Genomic DNA, 20,353 nt, shown 5'->3' with positions numbered 1-20,353 from the left:
TATTATTAGTATTATTTTAAAAATGAAAAAAAATATATATTTTTAAACAAAACTAAAGGTTTAATAATTATGCACCAATAATTAAAATAGTTTTAAACTATTTTTTCTTTTTGAGAGATGAAAATGGAATAAATCTTATTGAAAAGAGAATATCTAAGCTCGACATGCCTTCATGATCTTTAATGTAAATTAGTCATCCTTTAAAAAAAAGCTATTTTTTCTTCTTCATATTTTTACACTATTTTTTGTTTTATATTTAAACTCAGACCGTTTTAAAATTTCAAAGTTGGAGTTCTCAAAGACGTTATCTTAACCGCCAACTCTCTCTCTCTCTGTATCCTTCTATAACATTTCGATTTCATTTCTTGCAGTTTCTGCGACTCAACCCTCCGATTTCTCGAATCGCTTTTGGTCTCCAAGGACGTGAAATCGTTGATCGAAGTTCGATCCAGCTTGACGCAACTCCTCAGATCTGAAGTCCGTTATTCTCTCCATCTCCGCAAAAACCGTCCACGACAAGCTTCTCGTTCTCGATTTCTTCGTCCGCGTTTTAGCTCTCGTCGGAGATCAACAGGTACTTGTACTTGTACCGCCTCTCAGCTTCACAATCTTCTTCTCGGAAAAAAAGAAAAACGTTGTCTCGTTCCATTTCTCGTGCATTTTACTAGCTCAACAACTTTCCTATTGAAATCTCAAAATATCAAACAATATATACATACTTAGCAGCGACGTGTATGTGCTGATTTGATAATTAGTTGCTAAGAAACGCCGTTGTGCTATTTTTTTTTCTCTTTCTCTTTTGCGTTTTCGAATTCCTTTTTTGCAAGAGTTGTTTGGCGTTGAAATACGAGACTTTAGTAATGAGAGAACATAAATCCGCTAGTTGTCAATGGCTGCTAGTTTCGCCTGCAGTATGGTTAAGTTTTGTGGAGAACGCTGTGCACAACGGCTTTCACGCGTTGCCGAAAAGGTACGATATATAGCGCAAATTATAATCTGCGTTATGAAACCTAGCAAATTTTGTTTAGAAGAACAGACTTAGAAGAGTTTTAAATTCATGATATAAAACTGTCTCTGTATAAATTCTATACTAGGACTTTAAGTTACAAGAGAAGAGAATAAGAAGGTAAAATAATTAAATTAAACTTCTATAAAAAGTTAAAATCAACTTATTCGATCACTTTAACTCTTTTAACTCTCTGATTTAACTTCTCTAAACACTGTGGTGCATAAGTTTATCAAAGAAACTTGATTTATTTTACTTTTTATTTTCTTCTTCTAGTAGTATGTATGGAGAGGTTTATTTAAACATAATGTTAGTAGAGTTTAGTTGTGTCTGTATGCTTAATTTCTGCTTGGCCATCAGGCGTCTGAAATTGCCTTGTCGTGCCTTGGGAATAATGATGATCTCAAGCCTGGAAGAGACACAGTTTCTGAAAACTTGAAGGCTATTATCATTGAGATTACAAGGTTCAGGAACTGTGCAATGGCATCTGTTGCTTAACGATCTGGTATCTCTTTACTCATCCATTAATTGCATTGAAGATTCATGCGATTAATGTTCTTCTGAATATGTCAATCTTTAAAGCAGATTTGAGTTACGAATCATTTTCAGATTGTGATTCAGAGTGATAGCAGCAAAATTGTTTGGTCCTATTGCTGCGTCCATCTCTCATTTTCAACTCTGCCTCTTTGGCAGAGTTTATCATGATTTGACTAAAAATTGTGTAGAAGTGTGCAGCTTATGCTGTTCTTTGCTGTTGTATTTGGTTAGAGAAAAATGCCTAGGCATCTTTTTGCCCGAGATTCGATTTGTGATAGGAATGTGTATTTAGGTTCTCTCTTGTACATTACATATAACTGTCCCTAGAGTGTTTCCATCGTGTGTAGGATATGGTGTGTAGGATATGTTTTATTCTTTTTCCCAAATTTCTCCACTTTTCTCGTTCATGATTTAACTTAATTTTTGGTTTCTCTGTTGTTATTTACCTGTTTGTAGTCTGTTGATAATTAGAAATTGGTGCTTCTATCTTTTATTCTTCCTCTTCTATGTATAAAGTTATACACTTCTATGGATGGGCATATGGGGGATATTTTACTTGTCATTCATTCTCCCTCAGTGGCTAGTCGCACGGACATTGATATTTAAACTAGATTTTATATACTTTTAAGAAACTAATGTATTTTTGTGCTTTACGGAGTTGTGATTAGTTACTGCTAATGCTGTTTCCTCATATCAGTTCAGGTGCAGACGGCAGAGTACCTAAAAAGGAAAATTACAGAGCGGCAAAAACCGAACTTAATCTACACAGAAAAACGATGTCTAGCAAGCACTTCTTTCAGAAATGGAATTAAGAGACAGAACATGCGAAAGTTACGTGAACACCAAACTCTCCAACAACAGATCAGCAGTGAATTAGATGGACGATATCCAAATTTGAGGTTAAATGATCAATTTAATTGTGACTTCTTTTCAGTGAACTAATTCATTATTAGTTTCTGGTGTTTTTAGTTTTTACACATTGAAAGAGCAAGTTGTTTACGCCATATAATATTTGGCAAGTTAACAAAGGCAATAGTGCAGTACTATATGATTATATACCGTCCGAGCGCAGCTATTTAATTTGCAAATCTGAATTTCTTTTACCTAATAAACTTACATTTTTTGTGTGACCAGTTGAAGCCTATAGTGCAGATTGCAAGCTCCTCTTCAAATTTTGTTTCATATGCCATCCCCACTATGACAAGTATACTCGTGTTTGGCTGGTGATACCCACGTGGATTTTATTGAGCTTTTTTGGGTTTCCTTCCTATGTGGAGTAAATGTTTAAATAAGAAGATCTATTTTGTCTTACTTATTTAAGTGGAGAGGGGTAAGATTAAGATGAGAGAGAGACTCATTTGAGAGGGAAAAACCAACTACAAAACATTAAGAGAAGAAGGAGAGAAAATCATTGTGATTTTCGCACACCCACGAGAGAATGTTTTTCATATTGCAACTGCGGATTTGTTCACCGTTGGATTGAATTGATTTTTGGACAGCAGGTTCTACGCACGTGATGATTCAAATTGTCTGGTTGGATCGTCAAAAAGATATCTGAAGAGAGATAAGTGTTTCGCATTCTTTGTTCTATATTTTGACGTTTTATCTTTTTGTCTCTATTGTACCAATTGAGGGTCTGTTTTGATTTGACTGTTTGTAGCACATTTTAGTGCATTTGTTGGAGACTCTTTTATATTTTTATTGATTATAGTTGAGTTATTTCTTTGATTTGGACGACCCGTGGTTTTTACCATTACATTGAGGGGTTTTCCACGTTAAACTTATTGTGTCTCTTGCCTATGGTTTTTCTTAATTTCTATTTTGCGCTTTATATTTTATTGGTGCTCCTCACAGGTTCTTGCAAGTTTGAGAAAATTTATTTTCGATGCTTATTACTCTGTTATAGAGTTTGTTATTGTGTTTGTTGGATCGAGTGGTCTCAGAATAATTAAGAAGGGGGGTTGAATTAATTATTCCTAAATTTTTACTAATTAAAAATTTACTCTTCTAAGGCTTTTACTTATGTTGTTAAGAGAATAAGGAGTAGAAGAGAAACTTAACCAAAAGTAAAAGCGGAAATTAAAGTGCACAGCGGAAAGTAAAAGAGTAGGGAAGAAGGAAACAAACACACAAGAGTTTTTATACTGGTTCGGCAACAACCCATGCCTACATCCAGTCCCCAAGTGACCTGCGGTCCTTGAGATTTCTTTCAACCTTGTAAAAATTTTTTTACAAGCAAAAATCCACAAGGGATGTACCCTCCCTTGTTCTCTTTGAACCTAGTGGATGTACCCTCCACTAGAACTGATCCACAAGAGATGTACCTTCTCTTGTTCTCAGTCACCAACCCAAGTAGATGTACCCTCTACTTGTACCACAAAGGATGCATCCTCCAATGTGTTAAGACAAAGATCTCAGGCGGTTAAACCTTTGATACTTTGTGAATGAGGATACAAAAGAATTCTCAGGCGGTTAGTCCTTTGAAAACTTTTGTATAAGGGAAAGGGAAGAATCAAAAGAATTCTCAGACTGTGTCGTTTTGAATTCTTTGACAAGGGAGAAGGGAGACACAAAAGAATTCAGGCGGTTAGTCCTTTGTTCTTTTGGAAAAAGGAGAAGAGAGACACAAAAAAAATTCAGGCGGTTAGTCTTTGGCGAATTCTTTTTGACAAAGGGAGAAGAGATGAAAAGAATGAATAGCACAAGTTTTCAAGGTTTAAAAAACCAGAAAACTTTGGAAAGCTTTTGGCACAAAGAAGAAGAAGAAGTTCAAAGAGATTCAAGGCTTGTAAAAGATTGTAATGAATTGATTGGATTGTTAGAAAAGATTGATTGAAAATGCAAAACAAAGCCTTGTTTTTATAGACTCTTCATGTCTGGTCAAGAGAACCATTTAGAAGAGTTATGACTTTTAGAAAAACTTAAAACCAATTTGAAAAAGTAAAAAATCATTTGAAGAATTACATCTTTTGATTTATTCAGAAACAATCACTGGTAATCGATTACCAAATCAGTGTAATCGATTACACAAAGCTTTTATGTGAAAGACACTGGTAATCGATTACCAAAACATTGTAATCGATTACAGCTTTTTGAAATCAATTGGAACGTTGTAAATTCATTTGAAAACTTTTTCAAATCCATTTTGCTACTGGTAATCGATTACAACAATTTGGTAATCGATTACCAGAGGGTAAAAACTCTTTGGTAAACATGTTTTGAGAAAAATCTATGTGCTACTCAGTTTTTGAAAAAACCTTTTCATACTTATCTTGATTAAGTCTTCTCTTGATTCTTGAATCTTAAGTCTTGAATCTTGATCTTGATTCTTGGAAGCTTGATCCTTGAATCTTGATTCTTGATCCTTGAAACTTGATTCTTGAATTCAACTTTCCTCTTGAATCTTGAAGTGTTCTTCAACTTTCCTCTTGAGTCTTGAAGTGTTCTTGATTCTATCTTGAACATCTTGAACTCATTCTTTGATTGACCTTTGAGCTTTTTGTCATCACCTTTGTCATCATCTTTGTTATCATCAAAACATCTTTGAATCAATCTTGATTCATCATGAAGCTTTGCTTCTACAATCTTCCCCTTTTTGATGATGACAACTTCTGAAATCAAGAAACACACACACACACACACACACACACTTTTTCCTAGTCGATCACTCACATAAATTTCTATTCTCCTCCTTTGTTTTTGAATTTATGCTTATCTTAAACTTAAGTTGATTACTCATGTGAGTTCTTGATTTAATCCCTATTTCTCTCCCCCTTTGGTATCAACAAAAAGCCAAAGTGCGTATCAAATTTGAAGTATTCAAATATAACTAAACATCCATACAATATTCATGGAAAAATATCAACCAAATCATGAAGCAAGAACCATGAAGCAACACTCATAAATAGATTAATTATAAAATTCACATAGTCAAATAACATACTTAATATTTGTTCAAACACCATGCAAATAAAGAAATAGTAAATTGTTCAAATATCATAATAATATAGCCAAAATACAAGGCTGAAAATCAAAGTACTAATAATATCAAAATAGAAATCTAAGATGATGGTGGCGGCGGTGGTGGAAGATCAAAGCTTGAACGAATGTAAGACACATCTTCTTCAACCTTTGTGATTCTTGACTCCATTTCATTGAAGCACATATCCACTTGTAATTCCAAATTGTCAAACCTTTCACCAACAAAGGTTTGAAGACCATCAAACCTGTCTAAAATCTTTGAAAGAAGAGATGAATCTTCTCCATCATGTCCTTCTTCACCAACATTTCGAACACCCTTCTTCACCCAAGAGCCATCATGCTCTTTTTGATAACCAAAAGATGCTATGATTGAAGCGCCTATAAGGAAAGATCTCTTGATTGGAACATAGGGTTCAGAATCAAGAGGGATGTTGAAGTGTTGAAGAAAAAGGGTAACAAGATGAGGGTAAGGTAATGGAGCATTCAATCGCAATGCCTTATGCATGCGATATCTAACAAGATGTGCCCAATCAATTTGTAAACCTTTATGAAAGGCCCACATAACAATGAGATCTTCTTCAGAAACCTGAGCAAGGTTTGAAGATCTCGGAAGCAAGATGCGAACAATAAGGTAATGGAGGATGCGGCTTTCAAAAGCCAATGAACCGGCAAGAAGCCTTCCGATCATATCCGCTTGGTTGGTGCAAACCAACCGGCGGGCATCATGTACAGAGAAATCAAACTTCCAATCGTCAATCAGTGCACCTTCAAATGATACACCTTCGCTTGGCAATTAGGTTAAATTATATAATAAGGACTGGTCAATGACCATCTTAATCCCATAAACCTTAGACATTAGGGTACCTTCATGGATTTCTAAATTAGAATAAAAAGCTTTGACTAGATAAGAATAAACAGGTAATTTCAGAGACATGAATGGAATAAGATTGGAGTTTTCAAATGCTTGAGCATTCAAAACTCTCATTTAAGAACAAATCCATATCTATGAATTTTGGGTCTATAATGGAACGAGAGGAAAAGAGGTTGTGTACCGTATACGCTGTTCCTCTGATGAAAACAATGATCCAGAGGGAATGGAGGAAGGAATTGGCATTTCCTGTGACCCGGAATGCTGTTGACTCCGACTCGAAGTGCCCTTTCGCTTCTTCGATGGTTCTGCCATTTGAAGAGATTTTTTGAGATTTCAATCGGTTCAAATGAAAGAGAGTGAAAAAAGAAGAAGTTTGGGCTTTGTGGGGAGTGATTTGGACAAGAATTGAGTGAGATATGGCTGGAAGAAAAATTGGGGGTAAGGGTTTTCGAGAGAGAGAGAAGAGTTGCAGGTTTCAGAATTTGAAATCTGAATATATAGGTGCAGGGACGTGTTGTAATCGATTACACAAATATGGTAATCGATTACCAGAGAGCAACATTGCCAGAAATAATTGTTTGTAATCGATTACACTATTATGGTAATCGATTACCAGAGTTTATTTTAGCCAATAAACAAAAATCAAAAGACTTTCTAGGAGAAAAGAAATTTTGAGTGATTATCAAAAATACTTTTTAAAGAAAAATATACTAAAAATACTTTATGAATAATTCTTAATCATGTAATTCACATATCATATCATGCAAAAACATTAAAACATGTAGATAATCAATTCTATCAACAACAATCAAAACACAAGTATGAAGAATATTGATTTTATTTAAATAGGTGAATGAATATTTCATGCAAATAAGATGAAATCAATCAAGAACACATACTCATGATTTCAAACAATTAAAAACAAACAAATAAAGAATTGTTAGTCATATAATCAAATTTTGAATAAAAATTTCAACTTAAAAGACATTTTAATAAGAGAATGGTTTTGATATTACCTTCTTCAAGATTGAAGTGTCTAGATCTTCAAAGATGAGGATCATACTTTTTCTCCTTGTTTTTCATTCTTGAGAGATGTTCTCATCACTTTCATAATCCTTGGTTAAAAGATTTATCTCCTTTTCTGAACCATCGGATGAATCATTGTCATCCCATGCAATGTAGGCTTTCTTAGTTCTTCTTTCATCAAACCTTTTCTTTTCGCTTTTCTCAGGCCACTCTTCATTTGAAGGACAGTTGGCCTTGATGTGGCCAATTTGGTTGCATTTGTAACACCTAAGGACTTGAGAATCATCTTGTGATTTTCTTCCATTATTGAAGTTCTGACGCCTGTCAATTATTCTTTTCTTGATGAATTTCTGAAATTTCTTAACAAAGAAAGAAAAATCTTCTTCATCATCTGAATCTTCTTCTTCGTTTTCTTCTTGCATTGATGATGAGGCTTTAAGGGCTATACTTCTCTTCTTTTTGTCATTTTCTTCATTTTGACACGTTAAACTTATTGTGTCTCTTGCCTATGGTTTTTCTTAATTTCTATTTTGCGCTTTATATTTTATTGGTGCTCCTCACATGTTCTTGCAAGTTTGAGAAAATTTATTTTCGATGCTTATTACTCTGTTATAGAGTTTGTTATTGTGTTTGTCTGTTTTCCCCATTAGATTGGTATCATAGCTCTTTGGTTAAGGGCCTGTTTTTTCTACTTGTTTGAACGATGAAGGCACATATGAAGGGTGATAAGGACAAGAGCAAGAGAAACTCTAGGTCTTGGTACAAGAATGTTGAGTGCCATTATTGTCACAAAACAAGACATATCTAGAGGAATTGTTTTCTATGGAAGAAGGAGAGTAAAGACAAGAAGGGTAAGCAAAAAGAAAAGGATCATGATGATGACTGTGTGACTATTGCTACTAGTAATGATCTTGTTATTCTCCAGGACCCTGGTTCACTTAATCTTGTATCTGATGAGAGCATGTGGATAATTGATTGTGGTGCTACACTACATGTTACAACTAGGAAGGAGTTCTTCACATCTTACACTCCAGGTGATTTTGGAGTCTTGAAGACGAGTAATGACGGTGTGTCCAAGGTGATTGGTGTTGGTGATGTTTGTTTGCAAACCAACATGGGAATGCAGTTGCTACTTAGAAGAGTGAAACATGCTCCAGATGTCCGCTTTAATTTGATCTTTGTGCAGGTACTTGATGATGTTGGTTATGATAACCACTTTGGTTATGAAAAGTGGAAACTCACCAAGGGTAACCTGGTTGTGGCCAAGGGGGAGAAAATTTTAAAGTTGTATTAGATGAAATCTTTGGTTGCTAGAAATAGTGTGAATGCTATGGATATGGAGACATCTTTGTGGCACTGAAGGCTTAGTCATATTAATGAGAAGGGGCTGAATTGTTTAGTCGAGAAGGATATGTTTTTAGGATTGAAGAATTCTGATTTAGAGAAATGTTCTCATTGCATGGTTGGTAAGCAAACCAGAGTATCCTTTAAGAAGCATCCTCCCTCCAAAAAATATGAGTTGAATTGGTACATTTAGATGTTTGTGGCCCTTTGAAGTTGAAATCCTTTAGTGGTGCACTTTATTTTGTTACCTTCATTGATGATTATTTTAGGAAACTTTGGGTCTATGCTTTGAAGACAAAAGACCAAGTTCTTGAGAAGTTCAAGGAGTTTCATGTCTTAGTTGAGAGGCAGTCAAGCAAGAAGCTGAAACACATTTGTACTGACAATGGTGGTGAGTATTGTGGATCATTTGATGTCTACTACAAGCAGCATGGTATTGCTCATGAGAAAACTCTTCCTAAAACTCCTCAACTGAATGGTTTGGTGGAGAGGATGAACAAGACATTGATTGAGAGAGTGAGATGTATGCTCTCTAAAGCAAAGTTACCCAAGCACTTCTGGGGTGAGGCACTATATATGGCGGTGCATGTTATCAATCTTAGTCCTGTTGTTGCTTTGAATAGTGAGATGTCGAACAAAATTTGGTTTGACAAGAATGTGAAGTATGATCACTTAAGAGTTTTGGCTGCAAGGCTTATGTGCATGTTCCAGAGGATGAGAGATCCAAGTTGGATGCAAAGTCGAGGCAGTGTATCTTCATTGGTTATAGCGAGAATGAATTTGGTTACAGGTTCTATGATCCTGTTAAGAAGAAGCTTTTTAGAAGCCGTGATGTGAAATTCATGGAAGACCAAACCATTGAAGACATTGATAAGGTGGAGAAGTCTACACCCAAGGAAGACAATGGTGTGACTGATTTTGAACCAGTTTAGCTGCCTATTTAGAATCTGAATTCTGATGTTAAAAATGATATTGGTGATGCAATCCTACCCCACAAGGACATTGGATTGAAGACTCCAAGTAGAATGAACCAGAGATGTAAGAGAAGGCCCTAGGGTTCTCATGAGCCTTAGGGCAGATTTCGGGCTCATGGGCTAAGTATGAGTCCACTTATCTTTGTACATATTAGATTAAGGTTTCATTATTTTTGAGCCTTGTATTTAGGGCTCCATAATGTAGGTAGGATACCCTAGAAATATAGGATTTTTCAGTCTTTGTATTTTAGGGCACCTAGACTAGTTTTTGTATTAGGGGTAGTTTTGTAATTTCACATGCACTAAGTGAATATTTGATGTGTGTGTTGGGAAATAAATTTAATTGAATTGGTAGAAGTCCAATCTAATTAAATTTTAGAGGGGGAGGTGAGCATTTTCTTACTACACCTCATTGTCACATCATATAGTCACACTTTGTACATGTCCTTCATGCTTTACATGTCTCATGACACTTAAGCACACTTAGTGGAAAATCTTGGAATTGATCTAGGACTAGTGGGCTGAACCATAATTGAAATTCACTAATCATAATTAGTGAAATTTTGGCTCCAAAATTTGGCTCCACAAATTCAATTTCAAATTCAAGTGAAATTTGAAATTCAAATTTTCCTCCAATTTTGTGTAACACTTAGGTTATAAATAGAAGTCATGTGTGTGCATTTTTTCAACTTTGATCATTTGAGAATTAAACTTCAAAGTTCAGACTTCTTTAGAGGCACTAAATTTGTGCTCTTCTCTTTCTCTCCCTTCATTCATCTTCTTCTACCTTCAAGCTCTTATTCATGACTTCCTATGGTGGTGAGCTTCTTCTAGACTCATCTTCTACTTGAAGTGGCGTCTCCATTCATCTTTCTCCTTCTCCATTCCGCTGCAATCAGACCTCAAGAAGCAAAGGAGTCCATTGATGAAGAAGATCCAAGGCCTATAAGCTCCACATGAAGCTACATCATGATTAGCCTACTTTGGTGGGGTACTCAGACTCAGATATGACTGAAGACATTGATTCCAAGAGGTCCACTTCAGACTATTTGATTAAATTTGCAGGGGGAGCTATGAATTGGCAGTCCAAGTTGCAGAAGTGTGTAGCTTTGTCTACTATAGAGGCAGAATTCATTATCATTATCGAAGCATGCAAGGAGTTGCTATGGGTGAAGAAATTCTTGCATGAGCTTGGTTTTGTTCAGGATAAATATCTACTATTTGTGGATAGTCAAAGTGCTATTCATCTTGGTAAGAACTCAATCTTTCATTCAAGGTCTAAGCATATTGATGTGAGATATCATTGGATATGAGATGCGTTGGATGCTAAGCTGTTGGAGTTGGCCAAAATTCATACTAATGATAATGGTGTTGATATGATGACTAAGGCATTACTAAGAGGGAAGTTTGAAGCTTGTTGTGAGATCGTCGATTTGATGGTCACTTCCACATAGTTGTGAGGGGGAGATTTGTTGGGTTTTTTTTTGGCTCTCTTCCTATGTGGAGTAAATGCCCAAATAAGAAGACCCATTTTGTCTCACTTATTTAAGTGGAGAGGAGTAAGTTTAGGATGAGAGAGAGAGACTCATTTGAGAGGAAAAAGCAGTTATAAAACAATGTGAGAGAAAAGAGAGGAAAAATCATTGTGATTTTCGCACAACCATGAGAGAACATTTTTCAAATGGTAACTGCGGATTCGTTCACCGTTGGATCGGACTGATTTTTGGACAACAGGTTCTACATACTTGATAATTCAAATTTTTCAGTTGGATCATCAAAAAGATATATGGAGAGAGATAAGTGTTTTGCATTCTCATCTCTATATTTTGGGGTTTCATCTTCGTGTCTCTATTGTACCAATTGATGGTCTGTTTTGATTTGGCTGTTTGTAGCACATTTCAATGTACTTGTTGGAGACTCTCTTGTATCTTTATTGATTATAATGGAGTTATTTCTTTGGTCTGGACGACTTGTGATTTTTTTCATTGCATTGAGGAATTTTCCATGTTAAACAAATTGTGTCTCTTGTATGTGATTTTTCTTAATTTCTATTTTGCTCTTTGTATTTTATTGGTACTCCTCACAGGTTCTTGCAAGTTTAGAAGAATTTATTTTTGTTGTCTATTACTCTGTTATAGAGTTTATTATTATGTTGATCTGTTTTTCTCATCAGATTCTCCATTTTATTGAAATTATGATGTTAGTTGATTCTCTATTCTATAGAAATTACGATGTTAGTTGATTTGTTAACTTTAATAGTTTAACAAGCTAAACCAACGAAGAAAAAAAAAAGTTAAGCCAGCCCCTAGTAATAAACTAATACTCGAGCAATGGTGGGAAGTGGTTGTGCTGGGCTAGATGTTATAAGGTATGAGCCTAACATGCATCATAAATCAAAGGTTCAAAGGTTGTGACTTTTATTTTATATATATATATATATATATATATATATATATATATATATATATATATATATATATATATATATTTTTTTTTTTTTATCTTTTGAATTGATCAATCCGAAAATCAAAATCTGTAATCAATCCGAAATATAATTTTACATTCTGGAAGCCATAAAATGTGTGTAGGAAACAACTTGGAAGTGCAGAAACATGAACCATCAAAGGTTCGAGACTAGTTTGTTCACTTGGAGGAGCTTGTTCCGTTTACTTGATGTTAGTCATGTTTTAAGAATTGATTTATAGCCTTTTTGAAAGTTTCATTTTGTTGAAAAATGAAAAGTTTATTTTAAGTCTATTTTTTTATCATTTAAAAGTCTATTTTATAATAAAATCTATTAAATGAGATTTCAAAATACTTCTAAATAACCTAATAAGTTTATCTTATATGTAGATTAGTAAGTTTAAGTTCTTAAATTAACTAATATAATTTCAAAATATCATAGTAAAAATTTAAATTATTATTATTATTATTATAGATCAGCTTATTAAGTATTTTTTCAATAACCTAAAATATATTTTTATTAAATAAATTTATATAATAATAATAATAATAATAATGAGATTTTTATTTACAAAACTATTATTTTTAAGATGTATCAAGTTTATATGAACTACACACCTGATTTAGTCATCCGTTGGTAGTTATATAATAAATTTGAGTCTTTATTTTTAAGTGAGATCGTTTTCTCTTATTACTTAAACATTAATTATATGATATCGTCCAATAATATACTAAATATTTGATTTGGTTGATTGACTAATTAACTTTGTAAAAAGGATTTACAAAAAAAAAAAAAATCTGTCTAAACAGGTGTGAGTGCTATTAATTTGTATCCGACATTATTCCATGACATATTTCACGTGGCTTGCATGTCTAATTTTAAAAAAGTAAATAATAAAAGAATTGAGTGGAATTTTCAAAGTTTTAACAATCCCGTCCATGAACGTCATATTTAAACATGTTGCTAAAATCTTATAATTTTGTATATAATTTCACAATTATATATATACTAGTCAGTAACCCGTGCGTATGCACGGGTCACTCGATACGTACGGGTCACTCGATTAACCAAACTTCAAAGGTTGATGTTCATGTGAATTTGAAATCTATTTTTTATGCGAATTTAAAATCTGTGCATACAAATAGATCACTTGATTAAGGAAACTTGATGTTCATGCAAAACAAGTGTTTCAAATCACAAAATTAACAAACTATATTAAGATGAATCTTATAAGGCTCAAACATAATAAACAAAATAAGTGTTTAAAATTAAAAGGGTTAAAAAGTAAAAAGAAAGTGTAATTAAATTGAGAATTGAAATTTCAAATAGTTTTTTTTTTATAAATATATCACAGTATGTTAATTATAATATAAATTACTTCATATTTACATTTGTCAGGTCACATAACAATTGTTAATTTACAGTTAAACACTTGAATTTTAAACATCTCAACAGTGATCACACCATTTTCTCTAATTACCTGGAATAAGAGAGAAAAATTATCAATTTCAAATCCATGTTCATATTCTATTAACTGCATTTAAAGAAGAAACTATACACATATAAATAAACAATTCTAAATACAAATATATTAAAATGATGAAATGAAAATATATCCCATGTGAAAAATAAATAACTTTTAAAGTGCCACAAATTTAAAATTACTCATTATTAATTTTTAAAGTGCCAAATAGATAATTTTTTATATAATTACTCACTATTGTATATGTCTGATTTTAAAAATAAAACACCAAAAAAGATATATAATAAGTTGAAAAGTTAATAAGATAAAAAATAAACACATTTGTTAAAGTTAAATCAACAACACATAATAATAATAATAATAATAATAATAATAAGAATAATAATAATAATAATAAAATTAATTAATTAATTAATTAAATACAAAAAGAGAAAGTAAGGAAAATTGCTACTTTTCATTGCACTACTGACCTGATTTGTCTCCCATATGAATCTTAGCATTAAAGTTGGTAGAGTATTTTCAATTACAATAAATAAGAAATTCAGAGTATAATTTGTTTTCACCCATAAATATAAAGAGAAATAACTAAAATACACAAAAAATCAGAAATATATTATGTAAATAAAAATGCAGGAAGCAATTAGCAAGATAAAAATAGAAATATTATTAATTAACTGAAAAAGAAAAAGGTGATTTAAAAAATAAAACATCAAAAAAGATATATAATATGTTGAAAAATTAATCAGATAAAAAAATAAACACACTTGCTAAAGTTAAATCAACAATACATAATAATAATAATAATAATAATAATAATAATAATAATAATAATAATAATAACAACAACAAAAGAAATTAATTAATTAATTAAATACAAAAAGAGAAAGTAAGGAAAATTTCTACTTTTCATTGTACTACGGACGTGATTTGTCTCTCGTGTAAATCTTAACATTAAAGTTAGTAGAGTATTTTTAATTACAATAAATAAGAAATTCAAAGTATAATTTGATTTCACCCATAAATATAAAGAGAAATAACTAAAATACACAGAAAATCAGAAATATATTATGTAAATAAAAATGCAGGAAACAATCAACAAGATAAAAATAGAAATATTATTAATTAACTGAAAAAGAAAAAGATGATTTAAAAAATAAAACATCAAAAAGGATATATAATAAGTTGAAAAGTTAATAAGATAAAAAAATAAACACACTTGTTAAAGTTAAATTAACAACACATAATAATAATAATAATAATAATAATAATAATAATAATAATAATATTAACAACAACAACAACAACAAAATTATAGCAGCAGGTTACTCGATTATTATTAGTAATAATAACCAATCTCCCTTTTAAATTTGTGGCACTTTAAACATTATTTATTTTTCACATGGGATATATTTTCATTCCAGCATTTTAATAGATTTGTATTTAGAATTATATATTTATATGTGTATAGTTTCTTTTTTAAATAACACTGATATTCGAGCACTATGAATTTATATATGAAATCCTCTTTTGACATGTCTATTCCCATTGTCTGCAGGATTATCTTTAGTAACACTTTATTTAATTAAAGACCAAACCTTATTTTGTAATCATCAAAGCTTAGGGGAACATAAATATTTAACTTTGTGTATATCATTTACGTTGAATTATCTATGTAGCCTTATGCTCGTAATTTTTTAATTTGCAAATGCTTTGACCAGTTCTTTTGTGGCATGAAGTTTTGTAATATGGAAGATGATATAACAGAGACAACGAAGAAGGTGTATGACATAGTCAAGAAGCAATTGGCACTTCCAAAGGAATCCGCTCTTATAGGCCAGTCTAAATTTTAAGCATGAGTACATCAGTAATTCAATATTAATGTATAGTGATAAATAATAAAAATAATTAGTAAAATAAATATATTAAAAAAATAATTCTGCACAAAAAAAAATCTTCTAAATATATTTTTTTATGAAAAGATTAATTGCTACATTTAATTCCAAGTTTTAAGTATTTATTACATTTCACGTACATGCTTTTTTTTTTTTTTCCTTTATACACAATCAAATAAGAAGAAGAAAAATTAACTTTCTTTTCATTTTCTCTCTTACCAAAAAATCATCTCAGTTTTCACTCTTTATCTTTCTTTTTCCTTCCACTTTTCTCTCCCAAACTAAGCATAACCTTAAGGTAAACCACTAATTCTCCTAAGACGGATGACCATAGCCGGTACATGTGTAGAAAGTAGTTTGCCCTTTGTCTGCTGATCTCATCTGAAATTAGAATGATTAAAATAAATAAATTTAGACTGTTAAATAAGAGCTTCAAATTGAATTGGCAAATCTACATTAAAGATACCTGTCTAGTATAATAGGTAGCTTCCCCATGGCCACATTTTTCACATTTCTTGCTGACCTGTCAAAAAACAATAACATTTAAACATACAAAAATCAGCTAAAAAAACTACTAAGTATTGCAGGATGCATCACCTTAGAATATTCCATCACCGTATGTTCCTCAATTATTTCCATTCCAAGCTCTCTTCTGATATCCTGCCAAGCACATGATAACATAAGGAACAATTGCCAATACTCAACATAAAATGAAATATGTTCATGGTTACGATGAAAAAGTCGTAATACTTAAATCCAATTTGGTAGTGTGTGGATCCAAAATCAATGCCATAAGAAAGCCTTTCTATAATATCAAAGTAATGGTATGATGAACTCAAGAGTCTCTTTCCTCCACTGAGTCCAATAACTGCAACAGTAGCCATTATATCCTTTCCTAGCCACTATGTACGATCACCATCAATTTTGCCTATTATAACAATGATCCTAAACCGTATCCACTACTCCTTCTGATAAACCAAAGTATATAAAAAATATTAATCATTGTAATAATATAAATAATGAATTATTCAAGATTTCCTTTATAAAGAAGATTAATAATATACCTAATTTCCCTAATACATCCCCATGTGTGTAACCCTCGGCTGCACCCACCATATCAAAATCAAAATAAAAAATTCAAACAAAACTTTAAATGAATAAGAACAAATTAACAATACCCCACATTATCTTCTTAGTATATGCCACGACAACAAATTAGCAATACACCACATCATTTTTAGCATCAATAATGCAAGAAAGAGATCAATGCTCTTAACCATCAAGTCTCTCGGGAGGCTAACAATAGTTGGCAGAACACACAAAAGTAAAATGTGATTGGCTTTCTCATTTGTCTCTTTACTGATGCCATTTTCCCTAAAGAATGCTTATCCACACCAATGCTATTTATCCACGTCCTAAGCCAAACTTAAAAGGAGGACAATGATTTAGGTGCATTAGTTACTCGAACCCATTAAAAGAAGTGAACCAACCAAAATAAAATAAAGTGTGCTTCTTTTCTAATGCTTGAGAAGCAAAATGTTAAAAATAATTGCCCAAAGAATTTCCTTCATATGTTATAAACTTAAAATAGATATTAGAGACTATTTAATTTCAAAGTTCACTCGGTCATTATAACAAAAAAAAGGACATCCAACTAAATAATAATAATAGCTTCTAAAACAGTCTCTATAAAAACTCACATTTTTCAGAATCTTAAAATCACTTTTTTTAAAGCTTTTGACTAACAATAGTTATAAAGACTTTAAGCACAGACAATGGAACCAAATCAAGGGAGTACCTTTTTAATCTTCTAAGGCCTTTTTTGGTTTTCTTTGTTATCACCACCTACACACACCAAGAACCTCAAAGAAAAATTTCAAAGTTCACTCGGCCATTATAACATAAAAAAGGACACTCAACTACATAATAATAATAATAATAATAATAATAATAATAATAATAATAATAATAATAATAATAATAATTAAAGAAAATAAAAAAAAAACACAAACTAAGAGAAAGCAAGAAAAAAACCTACGCTTCTTCCTGTTGAACAAAAAAACCTGGGCTTCTTCCTGGTGAACAATAGATTAAAATAATTAAAGAATATAAATGATATCAATACCAATCAATTGTTACAATGATTATCATCAAAATCTTGCATGTATCATTCATTAGACACCCAACGTGGAATTTGCAGGATGCGCACTGATGCACATAAATTTTTAAGATTAAAAAATAAAATTTCATTTAGGCATTTCATCAAACACGTAACTTACAACCCATATGGGGAAGATGACAAAAAAATTAGCTCGGGAAAATAGAAAAGGAACCAAAAACAAAGTTGAAAAATCAGTAAAAAAAAAAAAAAACTATTATTAAGAAGCAAATATGCATAACAACAAACAAAATTAGAACCTTGCAAATAAAAACAAATAGTAATGAAACAAACATGCATAACAACAAAAGAGGAAAAAACATGCTGGATGCTTCTTTGTCGATAGCCCGACAAAATAAAAAGGAACCAAAAACAAAATTGAAAAATCAGTAAGAATAATAATAATAATAATAATAATAATAATAATAATAATAATATTAATAATAATAATAATAATAATAATTAAAGAAAATAATAAAAAAACACAAACTAAGAGAGAGCAAGAAAAAAACCTGCGCTTCTTCCTGTTGAACAAAAAACCTGGGCTTCTTCCTGCTGAACAATAGATTAAAATAATTAAAGAATATAAATGATATCAATACCAATCAATTGTTACAATGATTATCATCAAAATCTTGCATGTATCATTCATTAGACACCTAGCGTGGAATTTGCAGGATGCGAACTGATGCACATGAATTTTTAAGATTAAAAACTAAAACTTCATTTAGGCATTTCATCAAACACATAACTTACAACCCATATGGGGAAGATGACAAAAAAATTAGCTTGGGAAAATAAATAAGGAACCAAAAACAGAGTTGAAAAATCAGTAAAAAAAAAATAACTATTATTAAGAAGCAAACATGCATAACAACAAACAAAATTAGAATCTTGCAAATAAAAACAAATAGTAATGAAACAAACATGCATAACAGCAAAAGAGGAAAAAACATGCCTGTTGGATGCTTCTTCGTCGATAGCCCGACAAAATAAAAAGGAACCAAAAACAAAATTGAAAAATCAGTAAGAAAAAATATAACACTGAGATGTTAATGCTATAAAAGGACACTCGTGAAGAAAACTGCAAAGCAGTGAAACCTGATAATCTTCTGAACTGAGAAGAAGCCATGGCATTGAGAATAAACTGCTCCATTCAAAACACCCTCTGTCTCCTTAACCCTCCCTTGTTTTCCCTTCGTTACAGAGCTTCTCCCTTGAAGCTGAAACCTCAATTGCATTTTCGTCAAAACCCGTCTCGAGGAGCTTTGTTTTGAGAGAGAGAAAGCTTCCAAGTTGTACGGAGAAAGAAAGTGAGTGAGAGAGAAAGAGAAAGGAGCCTTTTGCCACGGGAGAAAGAGAAATGGAAAAATAAAAAGAAAACTGAAAAGACTTGGGATGAAGATTAGAAAAGGAGACACCTGCAACAATACGTGGAGCAACCAAGGGAGTGGAAAATGAAAAGGTTAGAAAAGAGGACATCTGGAACAATACGTGGAGCAACCAAAGGAGTGGGAAATGAAAAGCCTAAAAGACCAAAACCCAACCTAGAAGGGCATAAATGACCAAAAAACAAAAAACTTGGACAGGTGTCAAGCTCTCAGCTATGAGTATTTTGACCAAAAAATCAAAATTTTGGACAGCTGTCAACCTCTCAGCCATGGGTATTTCAGTATTTTCAATTTCCTTCTCTTTTATTATATAGATATTGATATATATATATATATATATATATATATATTAAATTCATCTCAACCCAAAAATTTTATATAAGCAAATAGTTTTTTCGTGGAACTTTTTAAGGACCCGCATAAATTTGATCAATTGTTATGTTATTTATGTTAAAAATGTTCACCATGGATCTCACTCTCGTATTCTAATATTACACTCATTGTATCATTTCTTATCTTCTTTATTTTTTTTCTTTTCTTATCTTCTCAATATATTCAAAATGGGGGTGGAAGTCGAAAATTATTCAAAATAAAAATTAAGGCGGGCCTGCAGGCAACAGATCATGATTATGTGCTTCATAATCTATATCTATATATAAAAGAGAAGGAAATAGAAAATACTGAAATACCCATACTTAAAAGCTTGACACATGTACACTTGCAGTTGACAAAATTGGAATTTTAAAAAAGTTGAAAGATTGACACGTGTAGTTTTATTTTTTTCATATAGGTTGCCCTTTCTCCTTCTTCAGCCCATCATTTTTTTTGTTGCCTTCGCCACATGTCGCTTCCTAATTGGCGGATTTAACGGCTGATTTAATTGTGCTTAATACTCTTTCTTCTCTCTCCTGAGTTTTCTCCATACGTTGCCCTTCCACCTTCTTCACTCCATCATTTTTTTGTTGCCTTCGCCACATGTCGCTTGCTAATTGGCGGATTTAACGACTGATTTAATTGCGCTTAATACTCGAGACTGTGCGTGTCTTCTCCATTACTCTTTCTTCTCTTTCCTGAGTTTTCTCCATTATTATGTTTTCTCTCTCTGTGTTTTCTCCCTCAATTTTCTCTTTCTCCATCTTTCTCTTCTGAATCTTCTTCTCTTTTCTTTTTATTCTTTTTGTTTCTTCCTTCATGCAGGCGATTCCGGCTCCATGCCCGCAAGTTAC

General features: G+C 32.1%; 1 long non-coding RNA gene and 1 pseudogene across 4 annotated transcripts; one reads left to right on the top strand and one right to left on the bottom strand.

The window, feature by feature from the left end:
• The first annotated feature begins 351 nt into the window (after positions 1-351).
• LOC114373055 lies at positions 352-1,028 on the top strand (annotated as a pseudogene).
• Positions 1,029-15,784: 14,756 nt separating this feature from the next.
• Positions 15,785-16,604, bottom strand: LOC114373629. 4 transcript variants are annotated; one of them, XR_003658444.1, is made up of 4 exons: positions 16,329-16,604; positions 16,176-16,238; positions 16,045-16,101; positions 15,785-15,959 (listed from the first exon to the last, which is right to left on the bottom strand). It is a non-coding gene; the product is annotated as an uncharacterized LOC114373629 (long non-coding RNA). The 4 variants fall into 4 exon arrangements; XR_003658443.1 differs by having other exon boundaries at positions 16,045-16,096; positions 16,329-16,601; XR_003658441.1 differs by having other exon boundaries at positions 16,176-16,595.
• Between the last annotated feature and the right edge of the window lie 3,749 nt (positions 16,605-20,353).

This window comes from Glycine soja, chromosome 11 (genome assembly GCF_004193775.1).
Source record: "Glycine soja cultivar W05 chromosome 11, ASM419377v2, whole genome shotgun sequence".
NCBI lineage: Eukaryota > Viridiplantae > Streptophyta > Magnoliopsida > Fabales > Fabaceae > Glycine > Glycine soja.
This window is presented reverse-complemented; position numbering and strand designations above follow the sequence as displayed.